The sequence below is a fragment of the Hyla sarda genome, chromosome 12 (genome assembly GCF_029499605.1).
Source record: "Hyla sarda isolate aHylSar1 chromosome 12, aHylSar1.hap1, whole genome shotgun sequence".
Lineage (NCBI taxonomy): Eukaryota > Metazoa > Chordata > Amphibia > Anura > Hylidae > Hyla > Hyla sarda.
The window spans coordinates 52,889,001-52,907,602 of NC_079200.1; the positions used below are offsets into that span (position 1 = coordinate 52,889,001).

At 46.0% G+C, this 18,602-nt stretch overlaps 1 protein-coding gene and 1 non-coding gene across 4 annotated transcripts in view; one reads left to right on the top strand and one right to left on the bottom strand.

Moving 5' to 3' along the window:
• LOC130296867 (pregnancy zone protein-like) overlaps positions 1-18,602 on the top strand; it is a 595,153-nt gene that overhangs the window by 87,596 nt on the left and 488,955 nt on the right. The gene's annotated exons all lie outside the window — the stretch shown is intronic.
• On the bottom strand, positions 12,972-13,078 carry LOC130297141 (U6 spliceosomal RNA). The gene has a single exon (XR_008849421.1). It is a non-coding gene; the product is annotated as a U6 spliceosomal RNA (small nuclear RNA).

The following is an 18,602-nucleotide window of genomic DNA, read 5'->3' on the forward strand; positions in this document are numbered from 1 at the left end:
ATTACAAATACTGAGTATAAACAAATATAACACACCCACAGGGAGTAGTGTCATTTTATTTAAAAAATGCTAAAAAAAAAAATCCCTTAGGTAACAGTCATGCAGAATATGTTAAAAAGCTTTTTAGGTTTCAGCCAATCAGAGAGCAGCACTGCTCAAATAGAACTCCCAGGAGGTAACAGCGTGTCACACATGTGATGTCATAACCATTGTCCACCAGAGAGCAGCACTGAGCAGAAATAACACAGCTCCTGCTCATTCTTCATCAGTGAGGGGCCGATGCTGGACACTGTAGGCGCGCGGGAATGTGAAGTTGAATACATCACTGTGATTGGTAAGTGTCACATTGTTGTGTCCAAAAGGTTTTTAGTGCAGTTCCATGTGCATTTCTATAATAACCATGTAAATAATCTATCTTTTGTTTTGCTATCTTAGATGCACTATTTCCAGGATGTGGAGTAGCATTTCCGGACTATCAAGACGTTGTAATAAGGCACATATTTCCGGACTTACAGCAAGAAGTTGGATGAAGGCATAAACCCTCGAATCACACACATACACAGACACTTTGCCCAAATTCTAGAGGTAACCTCCTTTAGTATGCCCAGAGGAAGGGCAATACAGTAGCCATGGATTCCCTACAGGTTTCCTCCCCTCTGGAGGTTTTTCCTGTCCTGAGTTAGTTACTGTACGCTCTTTGTGAGTGATGGAAGGTTACATAAATCCCCTACACAAACATTTTAATAAATAATAAAGTTCCCCTGCTTTTAAACCGTTCTTTGACTTGTTTGACTCATTTATTTTATTTCTGTCTGTGAAAAATTGTGATTTTTTTTTAAGTGTCCAAAGCATGCCTCAGCAGGCATCATGTGCAAACCCCTGGGGGGTCCTGAGAACCCCCCCCCATGTCAGCGATCAGTTCAATTCAGACCGGCGATCTGCGGCGATTCCGGGTCATACGGGTCTCCAGTGACTGGGAAAATAAGGAGGATCGGGGGTGTCTAAGACACCCCCGATCCCCCTGAAGGCATAGGAGTAAGGTGGCAGGGGTGCCACCCCACCTATTCCTGCTATTGGTCGGTCAGAGACGACTGACCAATAGCAGTTCGGGGGTGGGGGAGTTAGAGTTCGGTTCCCCGCTCTGTCCACCGACTTTTGTCCTGGAAGAGTGAGGAAACTGGTGGTCATCGGCGCCAGAGGTCACTTACCGGGCGGGCAGCGATGAGATATGGCTCCCTGGTGCATCTCCCTGGTGCGCGATCCTATGGAAGCCAGTGAGTTGTTGCCTAGCAACATATGGAGGGCTACAGTTAGAAGACCACTATACAGTGGTCTCTAAACTGTAGCCCTTCAGATGTTGCAAAACTACAACTCCCAGCATGCCCAGACAGCTGTTTGGGCATGCTGGGATATGTAGTATTGCAAGATTTAGAGGGGTACAGTTTGGAGATCACTGTGCAGATCAGTACATGTTGAGAGTTGCAATTTTGCAACAGCTGGAGGCTGGAGTTAGAGTGTACTATGTACATTTGAGGCCTAAATTGGTGATTTGCACAGGGGTGGCTGATTTTATAGTGGTTCTGACATAAATGCAAAATAAATAAATAAATACCCACGTGTGACCCCATTTTGGAAACTACACCCCTCACGAAACGTATTAAGGGGTATAGTGAGTTTTAACACCCCACGGGTGCTTGACAATTTTTCATTAAAGTTGGATAAGAAAATGAAAAAAAAAATATTTGTTAACTAAAATGCTGGTGTTACCCTAAATTTTTCATTCCCACAAGGGAAAATGGGGAAAAAAAGCCCCCCAAAATTTGTAACCCCATTTCTTCTGAGTAAGAGCATGCCCCATCTGTGGATGTAAAGTGCTCTGCGGGCGTACTACACTGCTCAGAAGGAAGGGAGCGCCATTGGGATTTTGGAGAGAAAATTTGTCCGGAATTGAAGGCCTCGTGTGTCTACAAAGCCCCCATAGTGCCAGAACAATGGACCCCCCCCCCACATGTGACTCCATTTTGGAAACTAAACCCCTCGGAATGTAATAAGGGGAGCAGTGAGCATTTACGCCCCACAGGTGTCTGACAGATTTTTGGAACAGTGGTCAGTGAAAATGAAAAATTAAATACACCTTTTAGGAATTACATAGTTACATTGTTACATAGTTAGTACGGTCGAAAAAAGACATATGTCCATCAAGTTCAACCAGGGAATTAAGGGGTAGGAGTGTGGCGCGATATTGGGGAAGGGATGGGATTTTATATTTCTTCATAAGCATTAATGTTATTTTGTTCCATGAATGTATCTAATCCTGTTTTAAAGCTGTTAATTGTTCCTGCTGTGACCAGTTCCTGAGGTAGACCGTTCCATAAATTCACAGTCCTCACGGTAAAGAAGGCGTGTCGCCCCTTGAGACTAAACTTTTTCTTCTCCAGACGGAGGGAGTGCCCCCTCGTCCTTTGGGGGGGTTTAACCTGGAACAGTTTTTCTCCATATTTTTTGTATGGGCCATTAATATACTTATATACGTTTATCATATCCCCCCTTAAACGTCTCTTCTCAAGACTAAACAATTGTAACTCCTTTAATCGCTCCTCATAGCTAAGATGTTCCATGCCCCATTGTCACGATTCGGCTTACAGGTTGTGGATCCACTGTGTCAGCGAAGGATTGGCGTGGACCGTGCTGGTGGACCGGTTCTAAGAGGCTACTGGTGTTCACCAGAGCCCGCCGCAAAGCGGGATGGTCTTGCTGCGGCAGTAGCAACCAGATCGTATCCACTAGCAACGGCTCAACCTCGCTGACTGCTGAGAAGGCGTGGGACAGAAGGACTAGGCAGAGGCAAGGTCAGACGTAGCAGAAGGTCGGGGCAGGCGGCAAGGTTCGTAGTCAATATGGATAGCAGGAGATCAGGTAACACAGGCTTGGACAACACTAAACGCTTTCACTGGCACAAGGCAACAAGATCCGGCAAGGGAGTGCAGGGGAAGTGATGTGATATAGCCAGGGAGCAGGTGGAAGCCAATTAAGCTAATTGGGCCAGGCACCAATCATTGGTGTACTGGCCCTTTAAGTCTCAGAGAGCTGGCGCGCCCGCGCCCTAGAGAGCGGAGCCGCGCGCCAGCACATGACAGCCGGGGACCGGGACGGGTAAGTGACTTGGGATGCGATTCGCGAGCGGGCCCGTCCCGCTGTGCGAAACGCATCCCCGCCGGCAATGTCAGTGCAGCGCTCCCGGTCAGCGGGTCTGACCGGGGCGCTGCAGGGAGAGAGACGCCGTGAGCGCTCCGGGGAGGAGCAGGGACCCGGAGCGCTCGGCGTAACACCCATATTAGTTTAGTCGCGCGTCTCTGCACCCTTTCCAGCTCTGCAGTGTCCCTTTTATGGACAGGTGCCCAAAACTAAACAGCATATTCCAGGTGAGGCCGTACCAATGCTTTATAAAGGGGGAGTATTATGTCTCTGTCCCTTGAGTCCATGCCTCTTTTGATACATGACAATATCCTGCCGGCTTTGGAATCAGCAGCCTGACATTGCATGCTATTCTGTAGTCTGTGATCTACAAGTACACCCAGATCCTTCTCTACCAGTTACTCTGACAGTTTAATCCCCCCTAAGACATACGATGCATGCAGGTTATTAGTACCCAGATGCATAACTTTACATTTATCCACATTGAACCTCATTTGCCAAGTGGATGCCCAGACACTTAGTCTATCCAAGTCATCTTGTAACTTATGCACATCCTCTATAGACTGTACCGTGCTACAAAGCTTGGTGTCATCTGCAAAGATAGAAACAGAGCTGTTAATACCATCCTCTATATCATTGATAAATAAATTAAACAACAGCGGGCCCAGTACTGAACCTTGGGGTACACCACTAATAACCAAGGACCAATCAGAGTACGAATCATTGACCACCACTCTCTGGGTACGATCCATGAGCCAGTGTTCAATCCAGTTACAAACTAAAATTTCCAAACCCAAAGACCTTAACTTACCTGTCAGACGTCTATGAGGGACAGTATCAAACGCTTTAGCAAAATCCAGAAACACTATATCCACAGCCATTCCTCTGTCAAGGCTTCTACTCACCTCTTCATAAAAGCAAATTAGATTGGTTTGACAACTTCTATCCTTAGTAAACCCATGCTGGCTATCACTTATAATACTATTATCCCCTATGTATTTCTGTATGTAATCCCTTATAAGTCCTTCAAACAATTTACCCACAATGCACGTTAAACTTACCGGTCTAGAGTTTCCTGGGGAAGACCTAGAGCCCTTTTTGAAGATTGGCACCACATTCGCCTTGTGCCAGTCCCTTGGCACAATACCAGACACCAGAGAATCTCTAAATATCATGAACAGGGGTACAGATATTACTGAACTTACCTCTCTAAGAACTCTTTGGTGTAGTCCATCTGGCCCTGGAGATTTGCTTACATTTATATCACTTAACTTACCTTGTACCATCTCTACATTAAGCCAGTTCAGTACATTACATGATGTGTTACCAGCACTGACCTGGCCAATGTCAGCTCCTTTTTCCATAGTGTATACAGAACTAAAGAACCCATTCAGTAGCTCCGCTTTCTCTTGATCGCCTGTGACAACCACCCCATTATCATTATTAAGGGGTCCTACATGCTCTGTCCTTGTTTTTTTTGCATTTATATATCTAAAAAAATATTTAGGATTAGTTTTGCTTTCTTTGGCCACCTGTCTCTCGTTTAGAATTTTTGCTGTTTTTATTACATTTTTACAGATTTTTTATTTTTTTATTTAACTGTTTATTTATCGTTTTATCAATACAATTTTCAATTCAGTAAAATAGAAAAATAAAAATAACAAAGAAAGAAAAATCTTGCAGCAGCAAGAATAGAGTTCATTGTCAAAGCGTATATGCAATATTGTAACAAGAACCCTACAACTAGGTAGCTTGAAGCAATTGCCATGTTTCTATAGGAATTGAGTTGCAGATTTATAGATTATCTACAATACATTCAAATCCGTGAGTGTGTATTAGGTAGGAACATAGCAATCTATATTATTTTGGTTAGATTCCAGAAACGGAATCAAGAAAATGAAAAGAAGAAGGAAAAGAAAGAAAAAATAAATAAAAGATAAAAATAATAAAAATAAAGTACCTGTTTGACCAAGATATGAAATATAGAATACATCCATGCCTATGCGACCTCTTCCGTCTCTCCTCCATTCAGTGTTGGTTATCGTCTTCTATATAATCATCCCATTCCTTCCAAGTTTCGTAGAAATGAGAAAGCCTGTTATCTGTCATTGCAGAGAGATATTCCATCCGCCTAACTTCCAGAATCCTATTGGTTAGGGCTTGTACGGATGGAGGGGTAGGCTTTTTCCATTCTTTGGCTATCAAACACTTTGCAGCCGTGAGTATGGAATGGAATAATCTGAGTTTATTTTTTCTAATACCAGGGGGGGGCACATTTAAGAGATAATTGATTGGGTTCAGATGTATCTTCAGTTTCAGTATCTTCCCTATTAAAGACTGCACTTCCAACCAAAAATGACGCAGGGAGGGACAATCCCAAAATATGTGTGGTAGTGTACCTAACTCCATACTACACCTCCAGCAACTAGAATTATTTTGTGGATAAAGTTTGTTTAATACTTCCGGTGTGTGATACCACTGAAAGAGAATTTTGTATTGATTTTCTTTATGTATTACGCAGGAAGAAGACTTCGCTGCTCTATCCCATATAGTTTGCCATGTGGCTCTTGGAATTTCATAGCCTAAATATTCTTCCCATTTTGTCATGTAGGGGTGTTTCCAATTATCTTGATAAATGAAAGAATGTAAAATATTGTAAATGGAGGATATCAAACCTCTCGTGGTGGTCTCACCCCTACACAACAACTCAAAGGATGTTGGTTTAGGGAAAGCAGCTTCAGGTGAGCTTAACCCTGCATGTGAAGTGACGGTTTGGAGAAAGTTTTGTGTGTCATTAGGAAGATTAAACTTGTCACTAAGGGCTTGAAAGGTTAGGAATGTTCTTTTGATCGGGTCCACTAGATCTGCAAAGTGAAACAACCCAGCCTCTACCCAGGGGGAAATGATATCTACATCATTACTATCAGGAATAGAGGGATTAAAAATAAAGGGAGTTAGAAGGGAGTTGGGGACATTAATGAATATTTAGTCCTGACAGTTTCCCATATTTTTAATGTGGTTCTCATCGGGCCAAGTGTTTTAGATTGACCTGATAGTTTGAGTCCCATATCAAAGCACATAAATGGACCGGGGCCGACCACAGCTTCTCTATGTCCGTCCATTTATTATATGCCCGAAATTGTGACCATGATGGAATATTTTTAAGGTGAACTGAATAATAATAGTCAAAGACGTCTGGCAGTGCTAGTCCTCCATAGTTCTTTTTGGCCGTCAAGACAGACAACGCCACCCTGTGGCGTCCCCCCCTCCAAACAAACCTGAGGATGGATGATTGAAAGCCCCTTAATGCTCCCCTAGGTATTAATACTGGCAAAGTTTCTAATAAATAAAGGAATCTGGGCAATACTGACATTTTGACTGCTGCAATCCTGTCAATAAGGGATATCGGGAGACCAGACCATTTTTCCATCTGGGATTTGATGTCTTTAAAGAATTGAGGAAAATTATGTTTGTAAAGGGCAGAGTATTTAGAGGTAATGAGTACACCTAAATAGGTAATAGCGTTATCCTGCCATCTATACGGATAATTTAGTTTAAGAAGAGAAAGTTGGGTGTCAGGTATGTTAATGGGTAAGGCTTCTGTTTTACCTTCATTTATCTTATATCCTGACATACGGCTATAAGTGTGGATAATGGATTGGAGGGAAGGTAGTGAGGTCAGGGGAGTAGAGATGGTTAGCAATACGTCATCAGCAAATAGCGCTATCTTATAATCTCTATGTTTTACCACTATCCCCTTAACATCAGGATTTGCGCGGACAAGGGCCGCTAATGGTTCTATACATAGCACAAATAATAATGGGGACAGAGGACATCCCTGTCTTGTCCCATTATGAATTTTTATTTTTTGAGATGTGGCGTGAGGGAGTCTAACTCGTGCCGTTGGGGATGAGTATAGGTGTGAGATCGCTGTCATAAACGGTCCCGAGACTCCAAAAGCTCGCAAGGTAGATTCCATAAAAGGCCAACTTAAGCGATCAAACGCTTTTTCCGCGTCTAAACTTAACACAAGTCCAGAGGACTTAGTCCTATTTATTACCTCAATGAGATCGACCGTGCGTCTAGTGTTATCTCCAGCTTGTCTATTTAAGGTGAAACCTACTTGGTCTTTATCTATTAATTTCGGAAGAATTAAGCTAAGTCTGTTGGCCAGTATTTTTGTAAATAACTTCAAGTCCAAATTCAATAGTGAAATTGGTCTATAACTAGCACATTCCGAAGGATCCTTACCGAATTTCGGAATGACTGTGATGTAAGATTCTAACATATTTGACGGAATGGGAGTTTCACCTAAGAAGGAGTTGAAAAGGGAGATCATATGTGGAAGTAAGATTTCAGAAAAAGTTTTATAATAAGAGTATGGAAGGCCATCTGGGCCAGGATACTTGCCATTTGGTAGTTCTTTAATAGTATCTATTATTTCTTCCTGAGAAAATTCTCTGTTTAGATTGGTCAAATCCGATATAGTCATTTTAGGGAGCTTACAGGAATCAAGGTACTTTTTTAATATAGAATCTCTGGTGGTGTGATCTGAGGGTAGTTGGGAAGGTAAATTGTATAAATTAGAATAATATTCCTGAAAAATATTGGCAATTTGTGTTGGATCATAGTGCAATTGTCCCTGGGAATTTTTTATAGCAAAAGGATTTTATTGTGTCTTTTGTGAGTTTAGCTGTGCGGCCAATAGGGTATGAGGTTTATTCGCTTTACTGTAATATGTATGTCTAGTATAAGTTAGCATTTTCTCCACCTGGGCGATTTCACCGTCCTTCAACTGATTTCGTATGAGCACAATCTGTTTTAACCTTCTCAAGGAGGGGTATAAGACCATTCCATCCTCCAGTTTTTTTAGTTTCTTTTTTAGCTCATTCGTAAGAGACGCAGAATTCTTTTTCAGCCGAGAAGACAGCGAAATACAGTGTCCCCTTATGACTGCCTTATGTGCCTCCCATAGGGTATGACTGTTTGTAACACTACCCTCATTCCTTTCAAAGTAATCTTTAAGACACCCTCCAATGGAATCTCTATATTCTAATTTCTTTATTAACAATTCATTCAGTCTCCAATGGCAGGTTTTTCTAGGCGTTGTAGTTGATTTTAATTCCATTATCACTGGAGCATGGTCTGACCATGTTATAGGGAGTATTTTAACATTGTCAACTAATTTGAGGCCTAAAAGATTCCCAAAGAAGGTGTCTATTCTAGAGTGGGTGGAATGAGGATGTGAGAAAAATGTAAACTCTCTGCTATTGGGATTACTTATCCTATAGAGGTAAAAAAAATGGTATTTTCTCACAAGTTTCCGGAAGGCAGTGGAAAGTCGTATTACTGCTGAGGAAGGTGTGTTATGTAGTACTGAATGTCTATCGGTTGTACTCGAGAATGGGATGTTAAAGTCCCCTCCAATTATCAATGTTGTTGGAAGTAACGTTTCCAGTTTGGAAAATATGTTATTCAGGAATGTTATCTGGGATGAATTGGGTGCGTACGTGTTACATATTGTGAGAGGGACTCCTGTCAGTGTACCCGAGACTATAACCCATCTCCCATTAGGATCTAACATTGTGTTTGAAAGCTGAAAAGGACATGTGCGGGATATCAACACAGCCACTCCACCCCTTTTTTTATCCTGTGTAGCAGAAAATACTGTGGGATAGTATCTAGATGCAAATTTAAAAGAACACGATTCATCATGATGCGTTTCTTGGATAAGGGCTATATCTATTTTTTTAGATTTTAGATCTTTTAAAAGAAGACGTCTGTCACGATTCGGCTAGCTGGTTGTGGATCCTCTGTGTCAGCGAGGGATTGGCGTGGACCGTGCCGGTGGACCGGTTCTAAGATGCTACTGGTATTCACCAGAGCCCGCCGCAAAGCGGGATGGTCTTGCTGCGGCGGTAGCAACCAGGTCGTATCCACTAGCAACGGCTCAACCTCGCTGACTGCTGAGAAGGCTTGGGACAGAAGGACTAGGCAGAGACGAGGTCAGACGTAGCAGAAGGTCGGGGCAGGCGCCAAGATTCGTAGTCAATATGGCAATAGCAGGAGGTCAGGAACACAGTATGGACAAACACAGTAAAGCTTTCTCAAGGCACTAAGGCAACAAGATCCGGCGAGGGAGTGCAGGGGAAGTGAGGTATAAGTAGGGAGTGCACAGGTGCAAGCTAATCAAGGTTATTGGGCCAGGCACCATCATTGGTGCACTGGCCCTTTAAATCTCAGAGCGCTGGCGCGCGCGCGCCCTAGAGAGCGGAGCCGCGCGCGCCAGAGCATGACAGCCGGGGACCGGGACAGGTAAGTGACCTGGGATGCGATTCGCGGGCGGGCGCGTCCCGCTATGCGAATCGCATCCCCGCCGGCCATGTCAGTGCAGCGCTGCAGGGACCGGGGCGCTGCAGGGAGAGAAACGTCGCGAGCGCTTCGGGGAGGAGCAGGGACCCGGAGCGCTCGGCGTAACAGTACCCCCCCCTTAGGTCTCCCCCTCTTTTTGTTGGGATGTCGCTCCACAGAGGACGAGGACATCGGGAGCGACTGTAGAGTCTCCCTCCGGGGGACAGCGAAGTCCTGGGTATGCCCATGTATGGCAGACAGTCCAGAAGGAGTGGGAATGGGGAGGGGGGGGCAGAGGGTGAGGCTTGACACGGGGCAGAGTGTCACCAGGACGGGGACTATGAGGAGGCACGGCACAGTCCTGACAGGCCTTGGGGAGACCAGGCACAGGAGGGGACACTGAGGACCGACAGACGGGGCTGGGAGCAGACGTGAGGCACTCCTTGCGGCAAGCAGGACCCCAATTCTTGATCTCCCCGGTGGTCCAGTCAAGGGTGGGAGAATGGTGCTGGAGCCATGGCAGACCGAGGAGGATTTCAGAGGTACAGACGGGCAATACCAAAAATTCAATTTCCTCGAGATGCGGTCCAATGTTCATAAGCAGGGGCACTGTGCGATAACGCACAGTGCAATGCAGCTTGATCCCGTTGACCGAAGAAATATAGAGCGGCTTGATGAGACGGGTCACCGGGATGCAGTACGTATCAAGCAAAGAGGCCAGAATAAAATTTCCAGAAGAACCAGAGTCCAAGACGGCCACAGCAGAGAAGGAGGAGTTGGCAGAAGGAGAAATCCGTACGGGCACAGAGAGAGAAGGAGAAGCAGACTCCATGCCCAGAGACGCCAGGCCCACATGAGCCGGTTGCGTGCGTGCATTTTCCAGACGTGGAGGACGAATAGGGCAATTCACCAAGAAATGTTCGGTACTAGCGCAGTACAGACATAGATTTTTATCCCTACAGCGAGACCTCTCTTCAATAGTCAGGCGAGACCGATCTACTTGCATAGGCTCCTCGGCGGGAGGCACAGGGGTAGATTGCAAGGGATACCAAGAGAGAGGTGCCCAGGGATTAAGGTCTTTTTCCTGGCGGAGTTCCTGGTGTCTTTCCGAAAAACGCATGTCAATGCGGGTGGCCAAATGGATAAGTTCATGCAGGTTGGCAGGAATCTCTCGTGCGGCCAGCACATCTTTGATGTTACTGGATAGGCCTTTTTTAAAGGTCGCGCAGAGAACCTCGTTGTTCCAAGATCATTCGGAAGCGAGAGTACGAAATCGGATGGCGTACTCGCCTACTGAAGAATTACCCTGGACCAGGTTCAGCAGGGCAGTCTCGGCAGAAGAAGCTCGGGCTGGTTCCTCGAAGACACTGCGAACCTCAGAGAAGAAGGAGTGTACAGAGGCGGTGACAGGGTCATCGCAGTCCCAGAGCGGTGTGGCCCAAGACAAAGCCTTCCCAGACAGGAGACTGACCACGAAAGCCACCTTCGACCGTTCTGTAGGAAATTGGTCCGACAACATCTCCAAATGTAGGGAACATTGTGACAGAAAACCACGGCAGAGTCTAGAGTCCCCATCAAATTTGTCCGGCAGGGACAAGCGGAGGTTAGGAGCGGCCGCTCGCTGCGGAGGAGGTGCAGGAGCCGGCGGAGGAGAAGGTTGTTGCTGTTGCAGCTGCTGTAGCTGTGACTGAAGTCGCTGTAGCTGTGGCTGAAGTTGCTGAAGCTGTGACTGAAGTTGCTGTGTCATGGTGGTCAAGTATGACAACTGGTTTTCTTGTTGGGCGATCAGTCGGGATTGCTGGGCGACCAGCGTGGATATATCAGCGATACTTGGCAGTGGCACGTCAGCGGGATCCATGGCCGGATCTACTGTCACGATTCGGCTAGCTGGTTGTGGATCCTCTGTGTCAGCGAGGGATTGGCGTGGACCGTGCCGGTGGAACGGTTCTAAGATGCTACTGGTATTCAACAGAGCCCGCCGCAAAGCGGGATGGTCTTGCTGCGGCGGTAGCAACCAGGTCGTATCCACTAGCAACGGCTCAACCTCGCTGACTGCTGAGAAGGCGTGGGACAGAAGGACTAGGCAGAGACAAGGTCAGACGTAGCAGAAGGTCGGGGCAGGCGCCAAGATTCGTAGTCAATATGGCAATAGCAGGAGGTCAGGAACACAGTATGGACAAACACAGTAAAGCTTTCTCAAGGCACTAAGGCAACAAGATCCGGCGAGGGAGTGCAGGGGAAGTGAGGTATAAGTAGGGAGTGCACAGGTGCAAGCTAATCAAGGTTATTGGGCCAGGCACCATCATTGGTACACTGGCCCTTTAAATCTCAGAGCGCTGGCGCGCGCACGCCCTGGAGAGCGGAGCCGCGCGCGCCAGAGCATGACAGCCGGGGACCGGGACAGGTAAGTGACCTGAGATGCGATTCGCGGGCGCGTCCCGCTATGCGAATCGCATCCCCGCCGGCCATGTCAGTGCAGCGCTCCCGGTCAGCGGGTCTGACCGGGGCGCTGCAGGGAGAGAAACGCCGCGAGCGCTTCGGGGAGGAGCAGGGACCCGGAGCGCTCGGCGTGACAACGTCTTTTCACATCTGTATTTAAGCCCTTTACATTGAGTGTTAAAAAACGCGTCATGGTGAATATGAATCAGGGGAATTCATAATAATGTTCAGTTTCCTACCCCTGATGATCATTGTTGCTAGAGGTAAAGTTCCAGAACGGATCTCCCTAAGTAGACTGGAATCGTCAGGCCTTTCACTGAGACGATCTGATGGAGGAGGTCGGGTCGCACAGGCATGTTGTACTAGTAGAAAAGAAGAAAAGATTAATAGGGAAGAATACAAATCATAAATAGTAAACATATAGATGACTAACATTAGATACAATTCTGTAAATCCAAGGGATAAACCCTTTAGTCTTAAGTTACTGGTAGAGGAAATTACCACCTTCAGCTGAAAAAGCTCAAGGGAACACATTACCACCTCAACTTATGGGGAACAGTGGGTGGGCAATCCAAAGCAAGACTTAGAACTGTCTACTTATCGTCTTCACCTCTCGTCACCCTCCACCCCTTATGTTAAACTTTCCCAACATCTGACCAAATAAACAGATAACCTGATTATGTAACTAAATTCTGCATGGTTAAGCCAGATATTGGGTATCAAAAATTAAGCGGTTATATACTAGAAAAACATTTGTAATTATATATTTTTTGGCCTTAAATACTTATTGTAATTCTAATAGTAACTCCTGTTTGACTAAAGAAACATTTTGGATAATCTATACCCTAATGGTAACTGTAAACAGGGAAACTACTCTTCTCCTCTCGAATACCCCTCATCTAAGCAGATAATCTCAGCATACTTATGATCCAATAAAATGTCCTCTTAGAGCTCAAGTCGTAGGTTCATTTCTATAATGTCCACGAAAAAATATGGAACGCTTCACGAATTTGCGTGTCATCCTTGCACAGGGGCCATGCTAATCTTCTCTGTATCGTTCCAATTTTAGTATATGTGCTGCCAAAGCAAGCACTTACAGATTTTATTAAGCTCTTTGTACTGTTTAAATGTTATTGCTGACCCATCAGATTTGTATTTTTTGAAGGCTATTTTTTTGTTGTTTATTGCTCTTTTAACATCATGTGTCAGCCATGTAGGATTTAGTTTTAATCGTTTATATTTGTTCCCCTTTGGTATATATTTAGATGTATAGTTATTTAGAGTTGATTTAAAGATGTCCCATTTACCTTCTATGTAGGAAGTGAGTGTAGGCATGCGTTAATAGGGGATAAGATTTCTAGGGGCGGAGTACCCCTTTAAGAAATTAAAAAGTTAGTGTAGGCATGCCTTACAAGCAGGTAGAAAAAGAACAGTTGGGAGAAATTGCAGGATGCAAAGCAAAGTTTTGTTGGGACAGATTTTGGGTGTGTTCTCGCCCATTAAAAAATTTACTTTAGGGGGGCGTGTCTAGCCATGGTTGTATGAGGACGTGCTGCTGAGGAGCTCCTGCCTGCCGTTAGCTATTTTTGCCCTTCTTGTGCTGTGCCTATGGGGAATAGATCGAGGAACAAAAAGAAGAAGGTCTCTGGCATCCCCCCACCACTTCCCATGTCTCTCGACACTTACTTTACCCGGGCCCAGCCCTCCCGCACGGGGACCCCGCTGCCTGCTCTGATGCCCGGCGCCATCTTGGAACAGCGGAGCTCTGATACAAGGCCGCACTGAAGAGGAGTGCGCCCGCCCTCGGGATCATCACTGCTCACCTCCGGAGCGTTCCGGTGCTCCTCCGGCCATCCCTTCTGAAGCGCTGCGTCCTCCGGCTCTCCCAGGCAGCAAGATGGCGGCACGCAGCAGGCCCACCTTCCTGACGTGGCTCCCGCTCTGCTTGTGTGCGGTCTAGAGCCTGGACCCTCACGGAACCAGGTAAGAGGAACCCCTGAGAGACCCCCAGCGATGGAGGTGCTTCCTGTCAGCGGTCGCTTCACATTGGACTTGCTCACAGGGGATATCCTGTTAACCCCCACGGTACCTCACCTACAGCCTCCCCTAGGCCCATCCCCACCCTCCTGGAGGGGCACTACGGCTATGCTGCATCTGGATGTCCCTCTCCGGAGACCCGAGGGGGCTTCTCCCCCAGGGTCTCCCCAAGTACCTCCTACAGCCACCATCTCTATTACCTGCTGGCCTGGTAGCTGGGTCACCTTCCCCCCCCATGGGTGTCTGGCTCTTCCTGGGCTGCTGGCTCACATTCTGCCTCATCATCTCCTGCAGGGTCTGAACTAGCTGCCTCCCCTCCGGCCTCTGCACCTTCCAGCCAGGGGCCATCACCCTCGCCCCCTCCTGGCCCTCAACTGCCTCCCACACACCAGGAGGTAGCCTGCAGCTTGGATGCCACCCCACCACTTTTCCGCTCTTTATGCATTGTGATGTGGTAGTGCCTCCTGCCATTGCGGCCTCTGCTCCTATCACTCTGGCCGACCTACAGTCGTTGGTACAGTCTCTCCCAACTAAAGATGATATCTCTACACTGACCCGACAGGTGGTCCTCGAATGCAAGCAAGAATTTGCACAACTGCGTTCAGAACTTTCCTCTGTGTCCGCCAGGGTGGAGACCGTGGAGGCGGCACAGGACTCTACTTTAACCTCCCTTCAGGCTTTGCAGGCTGTAGTGAGTGGCCACACTGACCAATTGTTCCATCTTCAGCAACACTTGGATGATATTGAAAATCGCAGCCGCAGGAACAACATCAGAATCCGTGGTTTGCCAGAGGCGGTGTCATCTGGGGAGCTGTGGGAGGCCCTTCCTGCTATTTTCAATGACCTCCTAGACAGGCCTCCTGAGGCGCACATAGAGATGGACCGAGCACATAGAGCTCTGCGCCCACAAAGCTCTGACGACCGCAATTCAAGAGACGTAATCTGCCGGATACACTTTTATGCCCTGAAGGAGGACATTTTGCGACGTGCGAGAAGACGTCGACAGATCACCTACAAGGACGTCCCTGTCCAGTTGTACCCCGATCTCTCACGCCATACACTGGCCCAATGAGCTGCTCTTAAGCCCCTTCTGCAGGTCCTGCGTGACAGGGACTTTCCGTACCGCTGGGGTTTTACTTTCTCCCTCACAGTGCGCAATAGGGGGCGCGTGGTGTCCCTGCGCTCTCCGGAGGATCTTCCCAGCTTTCTCCAAGCCCTGGATTTACCTGAGGTGGTGCTTCCGGAATGGCCTATGTTGCATTCCCCTCCGTTCCAACGGCCAGTCCCGCCCCCTACTTCACCTCCGGCGAGAGCCCCTCGCTCTGGACTCCCTCCTAGAGACTCTCGCGGACCCCGAGTGGCCCCTCAGTCTCGCTAGTCGCAGCTGCCCTCGGTGGCTGCTGCTTCTCGTAGGGCCTCGCAACCTCCCACTTGATCTTTCCACTAGAAATGTGCTATTTAGCAGTTGATTGCTCATTTTTATTAATGTTATCTTCTGGTGCTACTGATAGTTGCCATTTGGGGATTTGGGATTATTGTATTAGAAACTGTAATGTCACTATTCTCTCCCCAGTGCCTCTAATTGTGCTTTTTGTATCTTTTTTCCCCCCTTTTCATCTGACTCATTTTCATTGTCCTCTAGCACTTTTGGGCTCTTTTCAGCTACTGTTACATATTCAGCAGTGTAGTGGGTTCTGTCTCTCTCGCTACCTGATTAAATTTACCCCCCTATAGGTATGGGGCTCCTGGGGACGATCTGGTCCTTGGGACTTCTTCCCTCCTTTACTACTTATTGTTCTTGTTAGTTTCCACAGCAGTAGTCTCTTCTCTCTGTCTGTCTACTGCTTATTTCGTTACCCCTCTTTTTTCTTTTCTTCTTTCTCTTCTCTCTTGTTTTGTTGGTCTGTCTTGTGTAGGTGTTTGCTGCTCTTGTTGTGTACTTGTTCTCCTTTTGTGTTGCTCCTTTTTGTTTTTCCCCCTTGTCTTATCCCTGTGTTTTGTTTCCCCCCCCTTTTTTTTTAATCTGACCCCCTATAATAGCACCTCATTCCTGTACTAACTTAGGTTTTTTGTTTTCTCTCGGTTTCTCTGAGTTTCTCATGGCAGATCTCAAGATTATTTCTTTTAATGCCAAAGGTCTCAACACTACGGGAAAAAGGGCTCAGATCCTTCACCATTGTCACAAGCAACGGGCTCATCTGACACATTTTAAGGTAGGCCACACACCCTCTCTCAAACATCCACACTACACCTCCTGGTTCTGTGCTGACAATCCTCTGTCCAGATCCTGTGGGGTGGCGATCGCCATTCACAAGTCTCTTCCCCATCAGGTTCTGAACTGTACGATTGCCCCGGATGCACGTTACTTTATCTTTTCTTTAAGTATTGGGGGACACGAATTCACGATTCTTAATGTCTACTGCCCGAATCTCCAACAGATCCCCTTTTTGCTTGACTTTATTGATGTTGCTCTCTCGCTTCTTAGGAGCACTGTTGTCTTATGTGGTGACCTTAATCTTACTTTGCGAGGAGGTAGAGGAAGAAGGACCAACGATAATCCAGGCGCTGCTAGCTCAAAAATACCGGAGGCAATGGGTTATAGATGAAAGATCCTTGAGATCTATGCAAAAAAGCATATCACCCACGATATAATCTGGGTACTGTAGTGCGAGTCGCTGCTATGCCGATGGGTTGCAGGAGGAAACAAGTCGTCCTGGGAGTCAATATTAGAAGTAGAGCAGGAAAAAACCCTCAGGTATGGCGCTGCAGACACTTGTAGACAGATGAGTCGGATACCAAAGGTAATAGGAAAGTCCTCAGCAGGACATTTTATTTAAAAAAAACAATAAAATGGACAAGATGACGCTTTTCGAGGGTAAACCCCTCTTCATCAGATCAGCATAACATACATAGGACACATGGCAAGTTTAAATACAATGTGAACAGGCGCCAAAAACGCAAAGTGGGCGTGGCTAGAATGGTCAAAGGTCACTACAGGTGTTGCCCTTACACACCTAGCATAGAATCAACAATCATAAAAACATGAAAATATAGTAAGGAAAGGATGTACAATTGTATAGTGTGAACCATGGTAGGCTAAAGGGGTGGATGTTCTGTGATGCTGCATTGAAGCAGCGACATATATAAGTGCAGATAACGGCAGCACTCATCCCGAGATGATTGCTAGGGACGCGTCGCTAACCACATGGGAGGCGGGGGGATGGAGCCAATCAGCGACGTACAGCTGCATTGACCCATCAGCGGACTGCGCGGTCCGGCCAATCAGCTGGCATTGCCGCGCTGTTTGCAGGAAGCGACGCGTCCCTGCTGGTTGTTAGGGACGCGTTGCTATGAATGGGACGATGGAAGCGAGGCCGTCATTTACGAAGGTCGGAGTTACTAGCCCTACCCCGTGACAAAAGGGGCGGAACATGATAAATAGGCAGCGCGATTAGAACTAGAAAAACACTCATAGGGGTGGGCTAAAAGTTAAGGGCCTACAGCAGTTGCAAATGGACTGCCAGAAATAATAAAATGTAAAGAAAAAGAGGGGGGGGGGAATAAGGAGGGGGAGAGGAAAAGGGAGATTAATAGAAATGGATCATAGACCCATGATTATCAGATGAAGCGTGTCTAGAGAGCCATAATAAATCAGGGCATAGGGGTAACATAACCAAAATGTAAGAATATATGAGTGGTAACAGAACCATAGCTGTCTATGACAAGTATACACATAGAAGTGTAGAATAAAATAGATAAGATGGTTTTAATATAATGATAATAAGACCGGACGTAAGGGGGCAATAAATCACCTACAACCTCGTCGAAAAGAGTGTGACATATAAAGCAGAAGCCCAAATGTCTATGGTAAATTAGATAAAAGAATAACAGTATATAGGAAAATACGGTAAAAAAAATTTATATAAAATGAAAGTAAAGATATAAATGTAAATATTATAAATATGGATATAAATCTATATATGTATAAAATTCATGGATATAAAATCAATATTAACATAAGGGAAATCAATATAAATATAAATGTCATAAATATAAAATTTAGAGATATGGAGTAAACAAACCCATTATAAATACGCAGTGTTGGGATGTTAGTAAAACCACATAGAAGCACACGGTAAATAAGATGCAAAATATGTTAAAATGCAAACACTCGATAAATTAGTGAGTAAATATTGGACCAAAAGTATATATAACAAATATTGAGTAATTGATACAAGAGAAACAGATAACCCTGTGGACAGATAATAATAATATTGGTGAGGATTACAGGGAGCATTCAATAAGTTCATTAAGGCCTCCGGGTGCAAGAGTTTTGAGTTTATAGATCCAAAAGTTCTCTCTTTTCCTCAATGTACTGAATCTTTGCGGGTCCTCTTTTGAGATGCCTTCAATAGGTGTAACCGTAATGCATCGGAAATCTTGCTTGTGTACCTGAAGCAGGTGTCTGGAGACACTGTGTAGCAGGAAACCATGAACGGTGTTGCTACGATGTTTGTTAATTCTTTCCCGTAGGCAACGGATGGTACGGCCCACATATTGGAGTTTGCAAGGGCATTCCA